We start from the raw sequence: 23,146 nt of genomic DNA, 5'->3' as shown, positions 1-23,146 counted from the left end.
GTTAGGAAACCTACATGTGTCTAATTTTAATGAAATTCTGCGACACGTGTATCCACCAACCCGCATTACAGCAGCGTGGTGGAATAAGCTCCAAACCTTCTCCTCAAAATGAGAGGAGGCCTTAGCCCAGCCACTAGACATTTACAGGCTACTCATCGTATGAGCCTACTTGAATGAAGTATTTTGTTGTTGTGTATATTTAATTTTATCAAGATAATGTCAAGCCTGGTTCTTTAATTTGGTTCTCTATCAAACGCTATAATGCGAAGCAGTGAACAGTTCCTTTCACTAATCGTGTTATATTAATAAAATGCGAGTATCAGTTATCGTTTACGCTAAAGCAGTGCAATTATGTTTGTGTCAATAAACACTCACGGATACTCGACATATTGATATCTTAGCTCACATGTCAGCGGCGTATTGACGATGTAGTTTGTGGGGAATAATTAATATTTCTTATATTCACTATAATTTAATTGTAATTAGCAATTATATTCCTGTTACGATATTATGGTAGCTGTAAACCATTAATGTCTAAGTACTTATATTTATGTTTTATACGTGTGTATGTAACTGAAAACATTCTATCCCATCCTAAACGGTTGGACCAATTTTGATGGAATTTTTGTGTGGAGTGTTTTCCTGGCTGGTTCAGATTGGACCCGCTATGTGGCGCGATCGGGAAGTAAATACAATTCTCATTTCATGTGTTTATCACAACATATTGTTGCCTCAAAATGAATTATTTAGTAAATCTATATTTTTTAAAATAGACATAATTGTATACTATATATTTCAGACAAATAAATATACTTTCACAAGTTTGTATAAATAATTACAAGCAAAATATGCGTCTCGCGATGTTTAAGTTAATAAATGTTGTAGTGTTAAGTAGTTCACAAATTGAGCGGAACAAGATGTTGAATTGTGTAAGTAAGACTTTGAGGTGACGCGGAAACGTGCGAAACCACATCTGCAAGTATCGTACAAAGCTAATAGACTCGTTGGTTGGTGTTCAGTTCAACCGAGAGGGGAAGGAAATTGTTAATTTCATTGTGAAGTACATATCAATATATCACTTATGGACGTAGGTTTTGTTTGTGTTGTTTTTCTTCTGATTATAGAGGAAGCTATTTATCTTATTGTATTTAATTATATATAATTAAATACATCTAAAATTAAATATATAATATGAATATTTATTGAGATTTAGCTATTGTTAGCTAGTAACCCAGTAAGACACAAGTGGCCAGTTGTTATTTATTTAAAAGAAATATATGAAATACCTATTTATGCTGATATATTAAAATTAATATTATACGAGTATCCAATTGCATAAAAACAAGTCAATTTCAGAACGTATTCGTACGCGGGAAAAATCTACATAGATTATTTCAAATATTACAAGATATTTCCCGCGTAAAATTAGATATAAAATGACGGCCACCAATTTTATATAAATGGTAAATTATTATCAATCTTGATTTTATTTTCATCTCAGAATTATAAGGTTTATAAAATTAAACCAAGAATAAAAAAATATTCCGTGTACTAATTCAAAGACATCATGACATGATAAAAATTAAAAATATTCAAAGTTTAATTAAAAAAGAGTAATTATATTTATTCGACAATCAGCGGTATTGAAATCGTTGATTTCTGACCACAACTCACTGTAGATTCGTGCTAGTCTGTCTAATTGCGCATGTTTTCCTAAGTTCGTTTTACGTTTTTGTAATTTCAAGATGGCGTTGCGAGGTAAGATAATAATTTAATTATTAAATGAGCACATATCGTATAGTGAATACAAAATCAGCTTCCATTGTATACATTATATCTAGGTTTAACCATTTTGTCCGGTGCGACAATTTTGCACGTCGATAGAATTGCACATGTCGTGGTCACGAGCATGACTCAAAATAATAAATTACAAAAAATTATCGCGGTTGAACCCGGATATACCATACGCAATGGGAAAGCTTAAAGTATCCATGCGTATATTCGCAATATTTTACAAGTAGTCTACATGTGGAAATAGATTTAAACAATTTGTCATCGTTTAGTCGGAACACGGAATGCGATATTGTATTCACTTGGCTCCGCGGGACGCTGCGGCGGGATTTATCGCGGGACGCGTGTTATATGACGATCGTAAAGTGACCGACGTCGGGCGAATGATGTTGCATAATATAGTTTTATTTAAAGTCGTGTCAATAGGAAATATTACTTTGTGTTTAGTGCGGTATATTTTATTAGAAACATGTTTCGTTGTAAATAGTCGGATTTAAAGTATTTGTGTCGTTGTATCAAAATCGAAACATATATTTTTAATTCCAGGTAGCATAACGATTGAAATTTTATGTTTACTGTTGGGAACGCACACTTTTAATGGTGGTCCAATGGTGTTATTTTCGCAGTTTCGCAAAGATGTATACTATTACATATGATAATATGTCGTGGCATCTTACTATATATAAAAGTATTGATCGCTACAACTCGAGCAGTCAATATTACTAAGAGTGGATTATAAAACAGTTTCCTTTTTTAAGTTGTCGATAGGACGTTGTAAAATTGCGCTGACTGAGCTGCGGGACTTGGTTATTTTTACAAGTTTTGTTTTTAATGGTATTGATTCTACGAAAAAGAACCGGCACGCAATTAGGCAGACACTCTTTTCCAACATTTCAATTATAAAGTTAAATAGATTAGTGTATTATTTTTCACAGATTAAACTATTTCAAAACATTAACGTCATAAAACTGTTGTTGATTTTGTGAATCAAAGCGTCAGTCACGTTGACAGCAACAATTTATTAGCTGCCGACAAAACTATCATTATTATTTAAAATAGCTATCGTACTTATCGTAATAGATTTTATTGAACAAATATTATTCGAACTAATTAACATTATGTAAAACATGACTTTTTATCTCTAAATATTATATACTAGTTTCAGCTCGTGGCTTTGTGTATGCATTATCTTCGGTACTGACAAGATGTATGAACAATTTTATGGTGATCGGTTGAGCAGTTAAGAATTGAAAGCGTAACAAAGAAATAAACACTTAAATTTATAATATTAGCTGCGATTATAATCATCACAGAAATATATCGATGATGAGTTTACGTCGAAATAAAAATAAAAGTTTTTACATATCAGATACCGGACAAACGTACCAATAAAATACTCTATCGCAATATTTAACAAACCAATATAATGTTTTTTATGATATTGGTAGGCACCCTCCATAAATATGCGTGCTGTAAAAACATAATATATTAACCATTTCGTGCATCGCCAATGCGCCACCAACTATGGGAACGAATATGTCCTTTTTGCCTGTAGTTACACTGGATCACTCTCCCGTCAAACCGGAACACAACAATACTGAGTGTTGTTGTTAGTCAGGCGGGGGAATATCTGAGGAGTAAGTGGTACCCTCCCGGGCTTTTACAAAGCCTTACCACCAAGTATGTAACAAGTATAAAATATGGGTAATAAGAAAGAAAATGAACAAATCTTACACACTGTTCAGCGTATGTGTGTTGTAATAACGTAAAGGGAAAATCATTAGGATTTAATCAAGCAATTCAATTTAAGTACTAGGGGTAATTGAGCCAATATGTAATTCAAAGGTGCTCTTTGATTATGATATCGAAGGTTCGTTTTATATAAAGGAACCGGCGCTGTATGTGACGTGCCGAGATGAATATTTAATATATTTCTAAGATGTCTTTGATGAATTGTTTATGATAATAATCTGTACAAATGAGGATTATCCCTTACGAATGCTCCGTATGTGTAGAGGCAGGGATATATTAATATTTTAATGGCGATAAAGTAAGGCTGACAGGATTCAAACATATTAAGTTCGCGTGATGCTCTTACTACATATAATTTACGACGATGTGATTTCCCACGCGGTTAATGTTTCCCAAATAAGTCATTCCGTGTTACAGCGTTGTTGGTATAAATTACAAGCAGTATTACGGTTTCTTGCAAGGTCGTGTGTTGGTCCTGGCGAAACATTTATTTTATGTCTACGAGTACATTGTTTATTGCTTTATTTCGGTTTGAAGGGTGAGTGTGCTAGTATCATTACAGGCATAAGGAATATAGCATCCTAGGTATTCTGGTTGGCACAGCTTTGTTGGTGTAACATGTGGAGAGCTAGTGAGCCAAGTCTGCCATCCAAAATAAAAAATATGTAGTAAGTTATAACTGTCTTATCTAAATTTGATTGTGATGTTAAAATCTTAAAAGTATTATCTGTGAAAATGTTGATTATTATCAGAGTCCTCTTAGACTATTCCGGGCCTCCAGGGAACACGAGTATATAGGGTCATGTACAGTGGCGGATAAAAACGTCGGTGCTCTGATGAATTGAAATTGCAACTGCAGATAACCTTTTGATTCGGGGTCTCTAGACCTGATTACTCTTTAAAATTGACGTTAAATATTTAAGCAGTTGGGTATTTACATGCTCTTAATTTATTTTAAGTTATTTAGTGACGATGTTCAGTTCCGATCCTTCGTAATGTATGTATTGCATTCTATGTCTACAAAATTGCTGTATAACTCTGGCTTTAAGGAGTAGGTGATCCATCAGTGTGCTGCGGCAAATCGAAAGAATCCATATTCTGTTCTATTTTATACGGCGGAATTGATTTCTATTAGGAAATGTTCGAATTGTTGTTAGTTTCATTTATAGGTAGAGCCGAGATGGCTCAGTGGTTAGAATGCCTGCATATTAACAGACGATTGCGGGCTAAAATCCAGGGAAGTACCAATAAATTTTCATGAGCTTTATAATGCATTTATAATTCATCTCGTTTGAAGGAAATCATCCCATGGAAACCTGCATGTGTCTTAGTTTAATGGAATTCTGCCACATGTATCCACCAATCCGCATTGGTACAGCCTGTTGGAGTATGTTCTAAACCTTCTCCTCAAAGAGAAAGGATGCTTTAGTGTGCATATAGTAAGATTTTTGACTGGTTTTGTTTTCTCGATGTCACAGAAACTTTCCATATTTGTCTAATTACAAGTGTTCCTTATCATCTTCACTAGTACCAATCCAATAATTTAGTTTACTTAATTATCAATCGTGAATACTTTATTTATATGTCTATACTGATATTATAATGTATTTAGAAAATAATCATCCGAACTAATGTACGCAAATTGTTCCCGACTGTTATGAGGTATAAATTATATTTATATCTTATCATTTTCTTTTTTAATAAATTGAACCCGTGCGACGCTGAGACGGATCGCTAGTAATTTTTGTAAAATGGGAAAATGGTACCATACCGGGGCCCCGTTTTAGAACGCCATATATTATTAGGGGTATCATTTTATGCGTATATTCATAAGACGTCACAGCACGTGTATGTTCTATTTACTGTGCGACTGTAGTGTTTTTGAAAACTCAACGGCGCGACGATTGCATTTATTAAAATTAATTTTCCTTTTTTCTAAATTTTTATTATACAATCAAAAGAACAATAAATTTAGTTTAATTCGCTTCCTAACTAAGCGCATAAAACTCTTTAAGCTAAGCAAAGTCGCAGTTTAGGGCATTACTGTCGCTTCACAAATATAATCTAAGTCGCGCTGCGGTTAGCTCCGATGTTTATTTCCTTCGTTGAGTTCAACAAAGTTACATGTGCCGAGAATATTGTACAGACAGTGGGCGTTATTGTTTTAAGAGTTTGAATGTATTTTTAACGTAAAACTTCTTTGGATGCATCGAGTAAAATTAAAAGTGATTGTTTCCAAGTGAAGTGTTCCTCACTATTTTTATATTTATATTGTTATTGTAGTTAGCGTATACTTTTTATATATTTATATGTAATTATTCATAAATGTCCAAAACCATTTTGAGGGTTTTTCTAATGAATGCATATCATATTATTGTTGTTGAGTGTAGTCTTATCCCGTCTGGCCACAGCTCTACTTTTTACATAGATAATGGCGACTACTCTATCTGCAGGTGGACTGTTTGCTTGTTTGGCCACTACATTGCATACACTATAGCAATTCAAAATGACTGACATACAACGCATAGTTAAACCGGTGGGTCTACAGGATGAAACTTTGTCCACAAATTCCTTATCGAACAAAGGCTAAGAAACGATTTTCCAAAATTCATCTCCTACTTTAAGGATGGAAGTTTAAATGGAAGTTGGTCTTTTCTGATGTTATACATTTGGAAATCGGTATTACGGCTTATGTTTGTGAGTTATATACATAATTCAGTCAGAGTAGTGTTTTTTTTTACATTTTTTTCCCTGAGGTGGGTGACATTTGAACTTTCGACTTTGAGTTGAAATTGGACGTTTGCAATATTTGGTTTTTAGAAATATAAATGTTAATACAAAACCAGGCGACGGCTGGTTTTTGATAAAAAGTACAAAATAAATAAATGTTAGAAACGTTTGGATTGCTACAAAACCAAAGATGCTATTTAGTGCTTAATCATAGTCTTCGATTTCAATAAAAAATATTATGTTATTGTAAGTAAAATTTAACTCGTTTATTTTGTTGCTTACTCTCAGGAATAGTTTTTTAAATAGGTGGTAGATTTTTGAAAATCAATAAACAGGTGGTTGAGTTTCAATTTACAGGCAATATTTTGTCATTGAATAATTACTGATATATTTAAAAAAAAGTATTATGTAAATGCTAAAATATATCAGAAAATAAGTTATATAAACAATTTATTCATCTGCCTCCGTAGTTATAACCACGAAGCTATAAAAACCAATATGCAATATTCATTAATATGGACATCTCTCTTTTGTACACATTGAAAATATACAGTGAAGAGAAAATGTACGTTATTTTTTCAAATATCGGCGAACGGAAAAAATCATTACAAAACAAGAAAGAGGAAGGCGCCAGTGACGTCACGGACGCAAACCCCGCTCTCCTCGCTCGCGGCCGATAACGGTTGCGATTCATCTCAGTACACAGGCCGTGGATCTATCGTAAGTTTTAGCCTTGTCTTGTCACTGGTGATAGATTACTTGTTATTTATATTTTTGGAGTAAATTAATAAATTATAAAATTCCTGTATTTATAATTTTATATATATTTTTTGGGAATCGAACAAACGCCTGAGGCGTCATACTCATAGTAGGCGTCAAGCAAGCTCCAACAGAGGAGAGGGGAGAGCAGTGAAGAGAGGAAAAAAGAGAAAAGGAACAAGAAATTATTTACTTTCCAATCACATTTATACATTGTACATTACATGAACAGCAACTTGTACGGTGATATTCAAAACACTATCGTAAAATCAAATATACACTCGAATAAATTTCACGGAAACGAGCTTGTTGTACAAACAATTCTGTCAAGTATACACAAGGTGTGTCCGAGGGGGTGCGTGCGTGCGTGCGGAGGGGGGGGGGGGTGAGTAGTCCGAGAGTGTTTGATAAACGATGGTTCTGAGTAAGGTCTAATGAATATTATCAATCGCCGAGCGCCGCACGGGCTCGTAATTACGTACGCACACGAGAGCACGTTGTATGTATGTATTGTATCGACTATATCGTGTTGTATTTAACATCAGTTCAAACACATACTTCGAGACTACTTCACAAACGAACCGAGCAAGTGCGAATCGTAGCGAGTTCAGAATATCGGTTGGAGGTATTTTTTTAATTATAATCGACACGTTTCTTATGCTTACATGGGTATTTAAAAGTCCTTGTAAATCTAAATGTTCTTCATTTAATACTTATAATCTTAGGCTATTAGTATAAACGTTAATGTGGATTGGAATGTAGATTCCACCTAAAGGAGCCGGCAAAAAAAATCTATACTTACTACTATGAAATATTTTCACTCTAACAACAGCAGCATGTACTTGCCTATTCCAATTAATAGTATATCGCAGTTGAGTTACCTTTAGGTTTATTGTAATAATTAGTATAAACGAGAAGGTATTATTAAAGCCGTACGCCAATAAACTATTATTTTAAATTCATGAATATTTAAAGTCGACTGCGAATTAAATCGTTTCAGCGACATTTTAATGAATGTTTCGCTGTAATCTGCACTTTTTTTATGAAAAGGCTTTGTGTAATTTAGGTCAGAACAACCTTGGCGTCAGAAAGAGTTGTAATTAAAACATTCAAACGGTTACACGAGACTGAAACAGTGTTCAGTAAAATTATGAATACCATTTCTCTTGCTTTGTTTTATCAAGGTATTTTATTTACGCCAAGGAGGCGTAATACTCGTGGTTATATAAAATGAAAAGTAACATTTTAAAATGAGTGTTTTATCTGCCTTATGTGGAGGTAGACACGGTTAACACAAGCTCAATTGCGGCATAAGCTTTGACAATTATTCTGTATCAAAATATTAACAACAATTAATTTTACGAAAATAAATCATTGCTCAGTATTAAGAAAATTATTTTTGTGTATTTATTAAAGTGACAATAAATTGTGGTCAGTGATAACCCTGCTTGTCTAAAATAATTAAAGAAAAATGACAACATTATCTTTGTAAAATCCTGTAAGTCGTACCCGTATGCGATTAATCAAGCTATCGCTAGCCTTCAAGTAATTCTCGTGTTCACGTGAACGCGGTGGGCGTCGAAGTTGGTGATTAAATTAATGTTAGATATCGTTGCGCTGGCGGAGGTAAACGAATTGCAATTTTTTCCTTGAACATCATATGTTATTATTGATATTTTAGCATTGAAAGATTTACATATGTATGCAAAAATTCAGATCAATCTGTAACCGGGAAGTGGATCAAATTTAAGATTTGATGACAAACATTGGGACAGGCGATAAATAAAAGCTTGCAATGAGTTTGCGTTGCGTTCATTCGTTTGTTTGTCGATAGTCCGAGCCAAAGGGACTGGAAACTTAGAGGTGACTTAATTTACTGACGTAATTTATAAAATATTTTTGAGTTGCAATACAATCAATCTTCAATTTCTTTGTAAGCCTTAGTTTCCATTTCACGCTAGTATAAAGATTAGAAAATAAATATGGTATATTATACTTCCTTATTAATTATATCAGCATGTTTTTTAATAAATACTAAATATATAAAGGCAAAACTCAATCTTTATTGGGATAACGCATTTGTTGTTTTTTTCTTAAGATATTACAATAACACAATAAAAAATTATGAGGAACAAAGGCGATTCGTCGCAGACGCGGTAGCGCTTGCAGTTGACTGCCACACAATAATGGCGATTGGCGGCGTTCAGCATTCCCGCCATCGATACGACGCTTCTCGAGACCCACTAGCGGTCGAATCTTGTTGCCTCGTAATTTAAAAGATGGCGCGAGCGATGCGACGTCGTATATATTTTGATGTTGATGTTTTTCTCTTAACATATTTTTTTTTGGAAATAATTTCGTGTGCGTCTCGTTCGGCTTACTCTCTCTTTCCTCTATCTTTCTATATCTGTCTTTTATATACGTTTTTACAGAATATTTTTTTATTGTTTTAATTTAAAGAAATAATTAGAATTATTTATTATTTATTTCACACAGAAAACATCTATTACATGATTGCACTATGAGTGTGTAATTTAATATGGTCATCAAAAGAAAAACCGGTCAAGTATTGGCTGCTCTAGCTAGGGTAAATTAAAAGAGGACTGATTATCCTTAACACAGGCTGTTAAGGATAATCAGTCCTCTCCCCGAAAGTTGAGATAATTAAAATACATTAGAGATCTATCGCCTGGGTATTACAAAATTAATAATTATAATTAATTAATAACTACAAATAATAATAATTAATAACTATTTTATTTGTTTTCATTTAATTACTCTCAAACCTTGTTGATTTATTTCATGATCCATTATTTATTACATAACATATAGCAAAAGCAACTTCGTTTCAACAGGGTGTCCCACGACACTTTATTTTTTAATTCTTTTCTAGCCGCCGGTAACGGCCTCGTCGTTTATTACGATTGTTTTGTTCTGTCTCTCACTCGATCTTTATGGCGAGATAAAATACACACCAGTTTTAAATCTGTCGTTTGTCGCATTTGAAACCATTAGTAAAGATGGTTCATTTTTATTTCAACGAAGAAATACATTCAGCATTTAATAGAAAATATTGTAACTTTTAAAACTTATATTTATATATTAATTATAAATATGTCATAATATTGTATGTGAATTCTATTACCTAAAAGGATTTGTAGTATTTATACATTTCTGGACAATTTATATAAGTCCCAAGAAGGTCGTCTGAATAGGAAACAATATTCTTATCGGTAGGTTTGGAAAACCGTAAACAGCTGTTCCGATCCCGATAAACTTCAAACGAAACTGTCGCCTGATTGCTTTTTTTTTAGCCTAATATTGAGTTTTATACGAAGTTCACTTGTTTAGAAAGAATCCATGTAGATTGTTTTCTTGAGCAACTTTATATAGTATCATAACTTTAAATTTATTACAGTCATGAGAGATTTATTGCACACAACAGAATACACAATGCTTTGAATACTTTAGCTTTAAATAACAGTGATCATTGGAAAAAATACTCAAAGAAGTCACGATTTTGGTGAAAGGAGAAAATCCGGTTTTGGTAAAAACAACCCGCTCATTATACCAGTTAACTGCGCCACCATTAATGATTAGAATATCTCTTTATATACTGGAAAGTAATGTTAAATGTCAACTTTCAGGTGAGGTAAGTGTTTATTTTTAACAAATAAAAGTATTAAGCATTCTCAAACGTTACTATTAACGTCCATACTGAATAACTATTTAAATAGTTTGGAGTGATATTTAATTTTAAGTACAAGTAATCTGCGTCTGCTATTTTGTAAAAAAATCACTTCGTGTCTCACTTGAGGAATGCTGGAAACCGTCTTACTGTAATAAATTATTTTGATGCGTGTAATCTGTAAATGTTTTATTTGGTGGTAGGGCTTTGTGCAAGCCCGTCTGTGTAGGTACCACACTCATCAAATATTCTAGCGCCAAACAACAGTATTGTTGTGTTCCGGTTTGAAGGGTGAGTGAGCCAGTGTAACTACGAGCACCAGGGACATAACATCTTAGTAAGAATTAAATTTATTTTATTTGTTTGTAACAATTGGAGTAACACGGCGCTAATGTTTAAATTATTGTTATAGCATGCTAAGACATAATAATGAAAATAAGACAGTCGATGGGATGGATGGGACAGGACGTTTGACGAGGGACAGTAGAAGCAAATTGACAGAAACTATAAAAGAGGGAATCATTGGATGGAAAAATAAAGGTAAAAAGATGAGCAAACGATATTACGGATATTGGAAGCACAGTCTGGTCAACACTCGAAGGACAGAATTAATGAAAGCAGCAAAACGACAACTAGACACGCTGATCACTAAACATGAAAATTCGATGTGTTAAATTAAAACTTAAAATAGATAAATCTTCTTTTTTATGTTCAGTAGCAATGTGTTCAAATAAATAAATATTGTATGTTAAGGACAGAAAAATTCTATTTGATTTTCATTCGCGCCATCTGCAGGGAAATCTTGGAAGGATTCCCAACTGTTCAAACATGTATAATACAATAAATTGTTCGGCAGGATACTACATGTTTGCTGCGGAAATATTGCTAAAGATTATTATTAAATCATTGTAATTGTCGAGCAAATATAAGTAGCAATAATTATATTATTGTATACAAATGAACGATGCCATTGACTGCCTTGTTGGTCTGCAGGCTAGACGATAAGGTCGCAGACACCGGGATTGTATTTTTATTTTATTGATTGTACATTTGTATATTTTTGTCCAAATATTTTCAGTAGCAACTTCGTGCTTCGGATAGCAAGCTTTTGGTCACACATGGACTATTTTCGAGGAAAATCTTCCAACAAGTTCTTATGTAATTTAAAATGTGTGTAACAAAATGATGGGTTTGATTTACAAGGTTTTATGTTCAATTTTAATTTTGTCCTTTGCTCAAAATTTAAATGCAAGCTTGTTTTTTAAAATAATTTTATTATTATTTATTTCCTTACCTTAATAGTTAGTTTACAACTTTATAATAAAAATAAAGTTTATATATTTTAAGATTAGTTAGAAAATCAAAAAAACTAAATAAACATTATTTAGTTTTTATTCAAGGAAGCACTTAGAGGCACTTTTGAATCGTCAAGATACGATAAGGCGATGGAAACCGCCAAGAAACTCAGAAAACATTCTTGTCTTAAAGCGCCTCGTTATATACAAGACGATAACAAAGGTGAACATAAAATAATATTCCTACGAATACCCCAAGGGTTAAAGCCCGGCATCTTATAAATCACGTGAAACCACAGAACATGTGCGATCTCAGGATATCTTCTACAATTTATAGGCGCGGTTTGTGTAATAATTTAAAAATTGTTTCTCATTTATTTAATGGATATAATTTGTTGTCTAACGTCGAGGCTACGTACTTCTGTCTGAAGCATCCGTGAAACTTATCTGAATACTAATCCAAAGTAGAATAGGCTTGACTTTCAGTAAAAATATATAAAAGACATATATTCATATTTAGAAAGTAACTTAAACTTTTTTTATAGCAGCTGTAAAGTTGACCCTTTGTATAAAATGCGAACCGTTAATAGATTTTAAAAGAAGAAGAACAGCAAGAAGTACGGAGAAGAAAAATAAGAAAATAAACCACGATTACTTAATTTTGAATTAGCTGCTAAGTGACAGTTGACTCTCATTCACCGTTCATTCACAGTGCGGTTGTCGGTTAGAGCTTGCGGCGAGAATCTCGCTAGATTGTAATGTTTAAAAACCTAAAGCAAAGCGTTGTGTCTACTCTGTAAGCAATTCTATACAACACAACTTGTTTACTAAAAATTAAATATCTAATATTAAACTGTACTAAAATATCTAGGTAGAATATATTGAATAGTAAAAAATATAAATCTGATACAGATTGATATCAAGACATTACATTTTTAATACTTTTACTTTAATAATTAGATAACTGCGATGACAATCTGTGAATTGAGATTTAGTAGCGAGATACTTACGATGTAAAGTAGAAGCACCTTACTCGCCTTTAGGTGCTGTTTGTTGAATCTTTAACAAATACATCTGGAACTCAAGGCAAAAAAAGCACAGGCGTTGTTTAAAACCAAATTATTTAAGAAATATGACTGCATATTATGATCCTCAAATAATTAAATGTTAGTTTAAAGTAATTCTCTTTTATTAATCATTTTCAAATATTGATTTGAAGTATTACGAATACATAGTTGCATTTTTAATATTGTAACAGCATAAATACTTTTATACTGATATTAACTAAATTTGACTAAAATGTTATAATAAAAATTCCTTTCGTAATAAGACAGAAGCTATGTTGTACTAAATGTAAGATTAAAAAACAAGCCGAATTATAATCACGAACAAGAATCTGTAGCATATAATATAAATAAAACCTTTAATATTTAATAAAACGTGAAAAGATTTTAGAACAAAATATAAACGAAATTTTATTTCGTGTTTTACTCTAAAAGAAAATCGAGCTCGGAAACTCTTTGCTATTAAATTCATAAGAAGTAGACGATTCTATAACGTACTGCACGGTTAAGGCCGCCCCAGTAGCGTGCAGCGGGACGGAATAAGTTGGATAAATGTTGTCAACGTTTATCCAACTTATTCTCTATCAGCTACCTTATATATATGTATATATATTATATTTTACGCTCTCTAAACAAATTTAATTTTGAGTATTTAATGGGCTTTAGTATGGAGAGCTGAGTAAAAGATTTATATAAGAAAAACAATACGACCTAAAAAGAGAAGGCTTCAAATTATTATCTTTTATGATACCGGAGGAGCAGCCCCTATTCCTGTACTGAGAGTACTGCCACGATCAGAAAAACATCAGGTAACAAAGTGTGTATTATCTTGTCATTCCAATATTATTATGTCTGTGTCTGGCTATCTTATGAAGCTGCAGATCACGAGGTTCTGTGTTCTAACCTGAGGTCGGGAAGTTAAAAGTAAGTGGGTTTTCCCGTCGAAAAAATCTCAGTAGCCGATAGTATCTCAGTAGCCGATAGTATCTTAGCAGCCGATAGTATCTCAGCAGCCGATAGTATCTCAGCAGCCGATAGTATCTCAGCAGCCGATAGTATCTCAGCAGCCGATAGTATCTCAGCAGCCGATAGTATCTCAGCAGCCGATAGTATCTCAGCAGCCGATAGTATCTCAGCAGCCGATAGTATCTCAGCAGCCGATAGTATCTCAGCAGCCGATAGTATCTCAGCAGCCGATAGTATCTCAGTAGCCGATAGTATCTCAGTAGCCGATAGTATTGCGGAAGATCATTTATGCTCTATAATGCTCTAATGTGACTATCATTATCCTAATCAGCGACCAATACTACACGAAATACGATACTTTCATCCTAAATGCCTGCCATCGGACATTAAAATTAACTTCCACCCTCAAATACTACTTGCAAGACTCCTACAATAGATTCACTGCTGAAGCTCGACTTATCCAAGCCACTCATGGTTATATAAACTAATTCAGCGAAATTAAAGTAATCACAAATGTACGAACAGAATATACCACTAGAGCCCAGCTACCAGACGAACTAATGTTCGAATTCTAATGCTTAGACGCGAGTTTAGTTGTATTCCTCTCGTTGTTTCGCGTAAAACAAACTTCCTCTAATACGAACTGTTGTAGAACGTGTTTGCAAATAACCTTCTTAGTTAACGGAGTTAACGATGAACTCCAAGTGGCAAGTGCATTAATGAGTTGACTTGCAATAACAAAATTAACTTCAAATGGAAAATTGTGTTAACAAACGGAAATCTGTCGTTAAATGAAATAAGTAGGTCGCAAGTTACTCGAGTTAAGTGTCGTGTCGTGTTGGTCTTGGCCCTGGATGAAAAAAAAAATCCGAGGCCCCGAATCTTACCGAATCTTTCTTTTTCAATTTTTGATTTGAAATAGGTAGGCAGACTACGAATGGGACACGTGATCGTTCGTGGTCGCCACTGTCCAACAACTTTGTCATTGTGAGAATTATTATTAACAATCATACACACACACATACACGCACGCACACCTTTACATCACAACAGTACTAAATATTATTGTTCAGCGGTTTTGATAAATGGGTACTTATATAGCTTGGCATGCACAAAGCCCTCCCACCAAGTAAATCATTTAAGAAATACTCAGTATCAATTCGAAGAAAGAAAGATCACCATGCTACAACTCCATCAAGATAAAAGCAATCTCTTATAATAAGAAATAAAATACGTTTTCTATAAACCGTGTTCATTTTAATTAAAATAATTGCACTTTTATATTAATTAGTTGAATGTTTTAACTGTTTTTAGAACGTTCATAATTCAAATTATTATTAAGTGCCGTAAAATGAATACTTGTGTTAAACGAAATATATGAAAGAAAATGTATGGAGTTTTCATATTTTGAAATGTTTTAAAGCGCTTTTAGAATTTCATCGTTTGTTCCAATTAAATTATTATTATTTTAATCTCGTTCTAGACTCGCTAAACCTACCATATTCAATGTATAAAATCACAGAGTAGTTGTATAATGGAAAAATTTTAAATGTATACTATAACATATTTTTGAAATGATCATGGACCGAATGATGCGGTTCCAAATCAGGAATGCATAACTGAATTTATATTTGCTTAATTATTGATCGACAAACTTACGAACGGAATGTGACGGACGAAATTATGTCACATGTACTTATACAATGAGACGCTTTCTCAAAGCTCAAGTTCCGCTGTGTGCTCCTTGGCAAAAGAGGAGGGCGTTTTCCAGTCGTGGGCCCTAAATCGGCTATTTTTTATCATACTCATAACATGTGTATTATAATTAACGAATCACGAACTGCCTCTTTTGTCTAGTGGCTAGATATATAGAGATATAAAGTTGCAGATCCCAAGGTCCTGGATTCAAACTCCAGGTCAAGCGGATAAAGAGAAATTGGGATTTTCTTCAAAGAATTCTCGGCCAAAGTCCGGAGTCTGGAAGTATGTACAATCCCGTGCCTCGAAAACTACGTAGATCCGTGTCCGTGGCGCAGTCCTGCGCACCTGCGGTTTCCCTTAGTCATCGTGGCCGAAATCGGTCAGCCTTGGCTGCCTCAAGTGGTTGGCTTATATGCTCACGAGTTTTATTTTTAAGAATATTTGATTTGGAGATTGTAACAGCTTGGATTTTGGTAGTATATTTTTGCGCCTTGGACAGCACCTGTAACCGTTGGTTTTGAGCCTTAACATTCCGGTTGCGTCGAGTCGCTGTCGCATTGGATTATGAAATGAGGTACTCTACCTGTTTGTTTCCACATTTCGGAGCTGAATCAAACAAAATATTATTTCGAATAAATAGTGTTTATTTATTTTAATTTGTTATTATTCACAATTTAATTAAATGTAAAAGTCACTATCATATCTTCTGCGCGATTGGTTGGGACTAAAAACGATATTCACTCTTAAAAACCGATCGGTTCGGGCTATTTGCTAAGTATTTTAAAATATATGCGACCTATTTCATACGGCACACATTGTACAGGATTATATAAATTACAGTGATAGAAATCTTGTAGATCATATTTGATGATGTTTATACCGAATACATGAATATGAGCGATAAAAACAGTAACTACTGGCTTTCTTGTCGGTTCTTCTCGATGGAATCGATGTTCCAAATCAGTGTATAACCGGTTTTATATTGAAATTAACTATGTAAAATCACGATTCCAAAGCCTACTTGAAAAAAGTATAATTTTATTGTAATCGAAACGAAAAATGCCCCACGACGATGACGATAAGATAACTAAATATTTCATTTTGGATGGAATTTGGTTTTATTTGATCATTATATTCGCCTATACATACATATATGTATAATTCTTATATGTTTAATACAGAAAATAGCAGATTCATATTTAAAATTCAATAAACCGCGCCATAAAATACAATTATATTCCATTCGGATTAAAATAAATCCGCTGAAGTTTATTTTGAATAGAGCTTAACAAGCGCCAATCAGAACATTAATTATTTAAGCCCACAAAGTTGTGATCTGCGATGATTTTTATTTGATTGTTTAGTTCAATTATAAAGTAACAAGCGAAGTAATTGATCTTAAATAATGACAATGCGAAATATTTTGTATTACACTGACTCACTCAGCCTTAAAAATAGTTTAAGGCCGAGTACGATATTATAAATTGTCTCCGTGGCGAATGTATAATATATTTATTGGACCAATATCTTTGGTTAGAAGTCGTCAATTAATTTCCAATGATCATATGACTTCTCTATATACTTCTAACTATAATAAATAAAAAAATACCATTGCGATCCGGCTTCAAACCTAGGACTTACGGATCTGCAGCCTTGGATAGTATTAAAGAGCCCGGCAACTCAGAAGCCTTAACGTAAATTTCATCAACGACTGCACAAAGTTTCAACAAAACTAGATAATTGGTTTAGAGGGACTTTTGTAAATATTCGGGGCTTAACTAGGATTATACTTTTTCTATTTTACCCGACGATTCGAGTTGCAGTTGCGTAGACACGAATTATTTTTTTATATAAAAGATATGGTCGCATTTAGGTCCCAAAAGTGATATATCAAATGGATAATTTTAAATATAAGATGTTTGGCTAATGTAAATATCATCGGCAGTTTTATTGTAAATTTGAAATAATAAACGAAATATTTTTATTTTTAATACGGTCTCCTCACATTTTATTTTCGACTCAAATTTTGTCATTAGTATGACGATCTAAGAGAAAATGCTTTCAAATCTAAATGAAAGGAGGACAATGTTAAATAAGATTGGTCTAAATCCAATATCCATTGAAGACGTTGTAACAAAAGTGGATTTAAGAATGAGGACACTCAGTACGTATTGTTTAAGTAATACCTAAATATGATCATCAAACAGCGGGACTGGGACATAAATTATGTACAACACAAGCTTGTCCTCGCCATATTGTTTGATACAACTTCAGATATGAATACTGTGGTTTTTAAAAACAGAAAAAGTGGACATACCAATTATTTTTGAACTTAGGGTACTAAATTTATTAAAAATAGTAAATATTGAGTTCTTTATTCGGTTCTTCTTTTAAGAATAACAACTTCGAACCAGTAATATAAACTTAATTTAATATATTTTTAAAAATGAATATTTAAAATGTCTTGTAAGAGAAGATTTGAATAAAAGGTGTGGAATAAGCTACATAAGTGATTATTAATATAATAGGAGGTATGGAATGTAACCGTGAAAGTTCCAGCCAGCAGTCGAGGCCGAGGGTTAGAATATTTTATAAACCTAGAGAAGAAAATTTTCGCTAGTTCGTGTTTGTTTTGGTCGCTTTTGACACGCCGCCGCCGGCTGCTTCTGACAAAACTTTTATAGATAAATAAAAAAGTTCGTATCAGAGTATTGACATCATATAATGTTGTATGTATCTAATGTTATAAATGAGAAAGTAACTCTGTCAAGTTCTCTGTCTCTGTCTGTCGGTTGCTCTTTCACTGCCAAACAGCTGAAACGAATTTCATAAAATTTGGGATGAAGCAAGCTTGAACCAAGAAGGACAAGAGTGAACGACGCGAGTGAAGCCGAGTGCGCCAACTAGTTTTTTTTATTATAAAATAGCGTAGTTGACATTGCGTTGGATAGTCGTCTGTTTGAAGAATACGTGCAGGTGTGAATCGGCTTTATTGTGTCAATACTAGCATTTTTAATTTAAAATGTATGTTTTCATATGATCACTTTATTATATTTTTATTGTTATAAGAAGCGGATACAAAAGTTTTGCATGTATAAGTTTTTTAATAAAACAATATTGAGGCACGCGATGCCGCGGTATGCATAATGTATACCGTGAAGCGTGTCACCGGTCACGGCTTGCGTACCCCGCGTCACTCGGTGAGCGACAGTCTGGGCCGTTCCTTAGCATTGATTTATAAAGCTCTAACTAGGTACTCTGGCTTGTAAGTCTGATGAAAACAGTATACATACGTAATTGTTTAGTTTGTATCCGTAAGGCTTCGGACCCTATGTTGGGATTTTAAATCAATTGTTTTATTACTTATTTATCTACAAACTGTAATTTGATACGTCTCACTTTTAAATTAAATAACTTAATTAAAAATGGATATATTATTTATTTAAATATAAGTACGACTTTTCTCTATTTGGAGACCTTGATTTTTTGGCATAGTCAAGTCCTTACGTCTCTTTATACCGCAATGTTTGAAGACTTACATTTTCAAAGCAATACGTTTTAACTGTCGTGACTCACGGCATCGCAACACGAATACTAACTCGAAGACTAGTTCACAAATTCAAGGTCATTCATCGTGCTACGAACCGAACTACGCTTGGAGTATTTTTGGAGCACAGAATTAGACATGGGATTATCCGGAGAAGAAGCGGTGCAACAGACATAACTTGCAAAATTATTAGATTGCAGTGGCAATTCGCTTGCCACGTACATCGGAGCTTCGATGGTCATTTGAGCAAAATTATAAACACTCCATTGAACTCATGAAAACTAAGGAATGCTTGGCCGGGTATGAACGCGCAATTTTCGTATAAACCTGATGTGTCTAAACAATTGGGTCATCTCACTGAATTATCTGCTAAAGATGGGTTTGATGACTAGCAGGTAGATATTTTAGAGATTTACAAATTTCACACATAACTGACACATAGTATCGCAGCGTTCGCTTGGGGATTACCCGAAACGATCATTGTCTCACCCAGTACATTGGCGAAATTACTTTTACTACTATGCAACGCATATGTGAATAAAATCCTTTTATTCAAAAGTTAATATTGATTCAAAATAATGAATTCCTAGAAATATATTACCCGTCGTATGCTTGGAGGCAATCACATGATGTTCCCCAAAATTGTGTAAAATTTGTCTTGCGTCACGCAACGTATTAGTAATGTTTGCTTATCATTTATAATCTAAATAAAGAAAATGATGTAAAAGTGGCATTAAGTTAAGAAGAAAAACAGAATAGAATATTGACATGATTAAATTAAAAATTAAATGAAATAATAAATATTAAACAATACGCTAACTTTTAAATAAAAAATAAAAATAGCCTTTCAATATCTGACTCAATTTTAAAGCTTACGATGCTATACGCTGTTAGAACAATATCGGTTTGCGGATATCACGCCATTATATTGTTAAAAGTCAAAGACCTCATCAAAACTAATGTTACATCTGATTCAGCAGATGCCATTTCCCCAATAATGGTCTATCTGTGTTTTCATTTGAGTCAGCTCGTGCCCTGAATAACGACATTAGGTCAAGAGCTCTCGGGTTCGCGGAAATACAATTTTGAATGTTTTCACATCGCTGTGACCCGTTTTATTTATTTCTAATACCTGCTTTTGTATTTCGATATCAGCTCACTTGGAATACGAAATAATCCTTTCGCTTGTTTTTCGGATACAATTTTGTAAGTTTTATCCAAAAATATATCGTGAAATGTTTCGAAATATATTTTTTTTATTTGCAAGTCTTTCCATGGCTATTGGCGCTGTAAGAAATATTATTGAAATATATAAATAAATATGGTAGAAAGTGGACTAATACAGGCGGATTATGATGAAGAGATATTAACCATTCCTTATGTCGCCTACGTGCAAGCGACCTTGAGGACGAAGAAGTTGATCTCCCTTGCGTTTTTAATTACGCTTGGTCACGCACACACGGCAACGAGTAGTGCGGTATAGCGGTGGAATGGGAGATCAGTGGTTGTACCACCAAGTAGATCTGCTGAGTTTATTTTCTGTGGATTGGATTTACACATCCAACCGGTGTGTAGCTCACCTTAATTTAAATCATTATCGAATTTAAAGGGTGGTAAGCCTGAAAATATCGCGGGATAAGATCTGGGCAAGCAGCACTAACTTTTCATATCTTTCATACAAATTTGTAGTTCAATCTGTGCTCGGTGATATATGTGTGTGTTTATAAACGAAGTGAATATTAACGTAATGTTATTTATGTTTAAGCGGCCTGAGTCCACGCGTTAAAGACAAGCGCTTGTTAGCTTTGTTTCAGATATAGTTATTCAGAAGCGAACGTACATTATTTCAGTTTGTTAAAACGTAAAGTACTACTCGTACAATGTATGAATACCGTACTAACGAATAATCCTCCAAGTAATCCTTCAGAAAGTGCTCTTTCATGTGGATGTAAGCCAATTACAGACAATGTGGGATGAATACAATTATATCTGCGTCGACGGAATTATTGAACGTCTCATAATATCAGAGATCGTTCATATTTATTCCCGTCTTGGGTAGGTACGGGTGGTACCTATCCATCACATATTATACCGACAAACAGCAATACTTAGAAAATATTTATAACGTATTTTTTATTATTATATTTAAAGTTATTATTGGGCTAATTATTTTTATGTAACATATGATCCTGTAACTTCTATATCTCTCGACGGTTAATGGAATTCATAGAAGAGTATATTTGTTTTGTTGTGTTGCAATTTAGACAGTACATTACGGTCCACGATGAAGATTAGTCCTAAAAGAAAAGTGCAAAATTGATTGATTTTTTGGCTTAATATTTTTATTGTACACACATAACAGTGGAAATTATACAATAAAAAATACTTGCATTAATGCAAAAAAATAGAATTAAAAAACTTGTCGCCCCCTACATACAGACAAACTTCTACCTCTTTATAAAATTCGTATTGATTAGCTGCAAGCAAGTACTTATAATTTGTTTGAAACAGCAATTTACAAGTCTCATGTAAGGCCAGTAAGGGCTCATGGTCCGTCTCATGTTTATATAAATCCTGCACGTTTCTCTTTTGAACCATCAATCTACGTCTAAACGGGAGAAAGGGAGAACTGTCACACGCAGAGCGACGGTCATACCGAAACTGTGAGGTTGCTCACGGACCGCATGCGGAGTAAAATTGTGCAGCAGCAGCAGAATATTTTCATATAAGGCCACGTCATATAATGGACATTAGGAGTGTTCCAGTTTATTTCATGAATTTGATTATGAGATTTTTGTTACGACCCATAACATAAAAACGTATGAAACTATCGCAGTCAAATAGATAATTTACAATAGTTTGGCAAAAACTCGTAACGGTAAGAGGTGATGTTTGAAACTTAATCGTCCTCAGCACTCAGCGGACCCTCCCAAAGTAAGATAGGAACTTCGTTTTTAGGGTTCCATACGCAAAGGTTGTCTAACTTTAATGGTTATAGTTTGTCCGTTTATCTGTCAGTCTTGTATTTTTAGAACAATATTAACTAGTCAGTTCTTATGTAGCCGCTAAAATAATATCAATAAAAACTCCTTCCCCCATAAAGGTAAAATCCTTAAATTCACTTTAATTGTAGTACATATTTGATTTTTTAAAGCAATTAATATAATAAACTCTGAATTGTTTCATATAAAAAGCGAGCATAAAGATATAAAACAATACAACTCCATGCGATTAAAGAAGCCGTTTGAACAAAAGAATAATCTGGACACATGTGACGCGTTACTTGTTTCAGAAATGTCGCTACGGAATCCTTAGACAAAGATTCCGACTCTCACTTGACCGGTTTTTTATTACATACTCATTCAGCGATTGCTATCGGCCTTCGAAAACGGTACTTGAGTGCTCATTTGGTTGCTAGTACCTGCTTGTAACGGAGCGCTAGAACTCCTTAATACCGTCGTAAAGGCTTTACGGCTGTCATTGACTACGAGATAAAATATATTCTTAATAACAGTTCGAGATAACTGCTTCGATATTACGTAATTTGTTTTTTCCTTTTCAAGAGATTGAATGTGACGAGAATTAATATCAGTACATACGCAATAAATGCGATATAGTCGAGGGTAAAAAAATACAATAACCTGACAGATTTATTGTAGTACAGATCACAGCAGAATATCCTGTTGTTTTCAAACATGGTCGTTTGTCTTTATTCGTATTATATAATGAACTTTCGATGGACAAAGGGATCGCTTTTGATTAAATATTTGTTCGTTTAGAGTTTGTTGTTTACACAAAGGTTATCTCGTAAATAAAATCAAAATGAAATTTATAAGCAGACCTACATGGTGCT

The sequence above is a fragment of the Vanessa tameamea genome, chromosome 18, assembly GCF_037043105.1.
Source record: "Vanessa tameamea isolate UH-Manoa-2023 chromosome 18, ilVanTame1 primary haplotype, whole genome shotgun sequence".
In the NCBI taxonomy this organism is placed as follows: Eukaryota; Metazoa; Arthropoda; class Insecta; order Lepidoptera; family Nymphalidae; genus Vanessa; species Vanessa tameamea.
The sequence above is the reverse complement of the archived record's forward strand: the minus strand, read 5'-3'. Positions refer to the sequence as shown.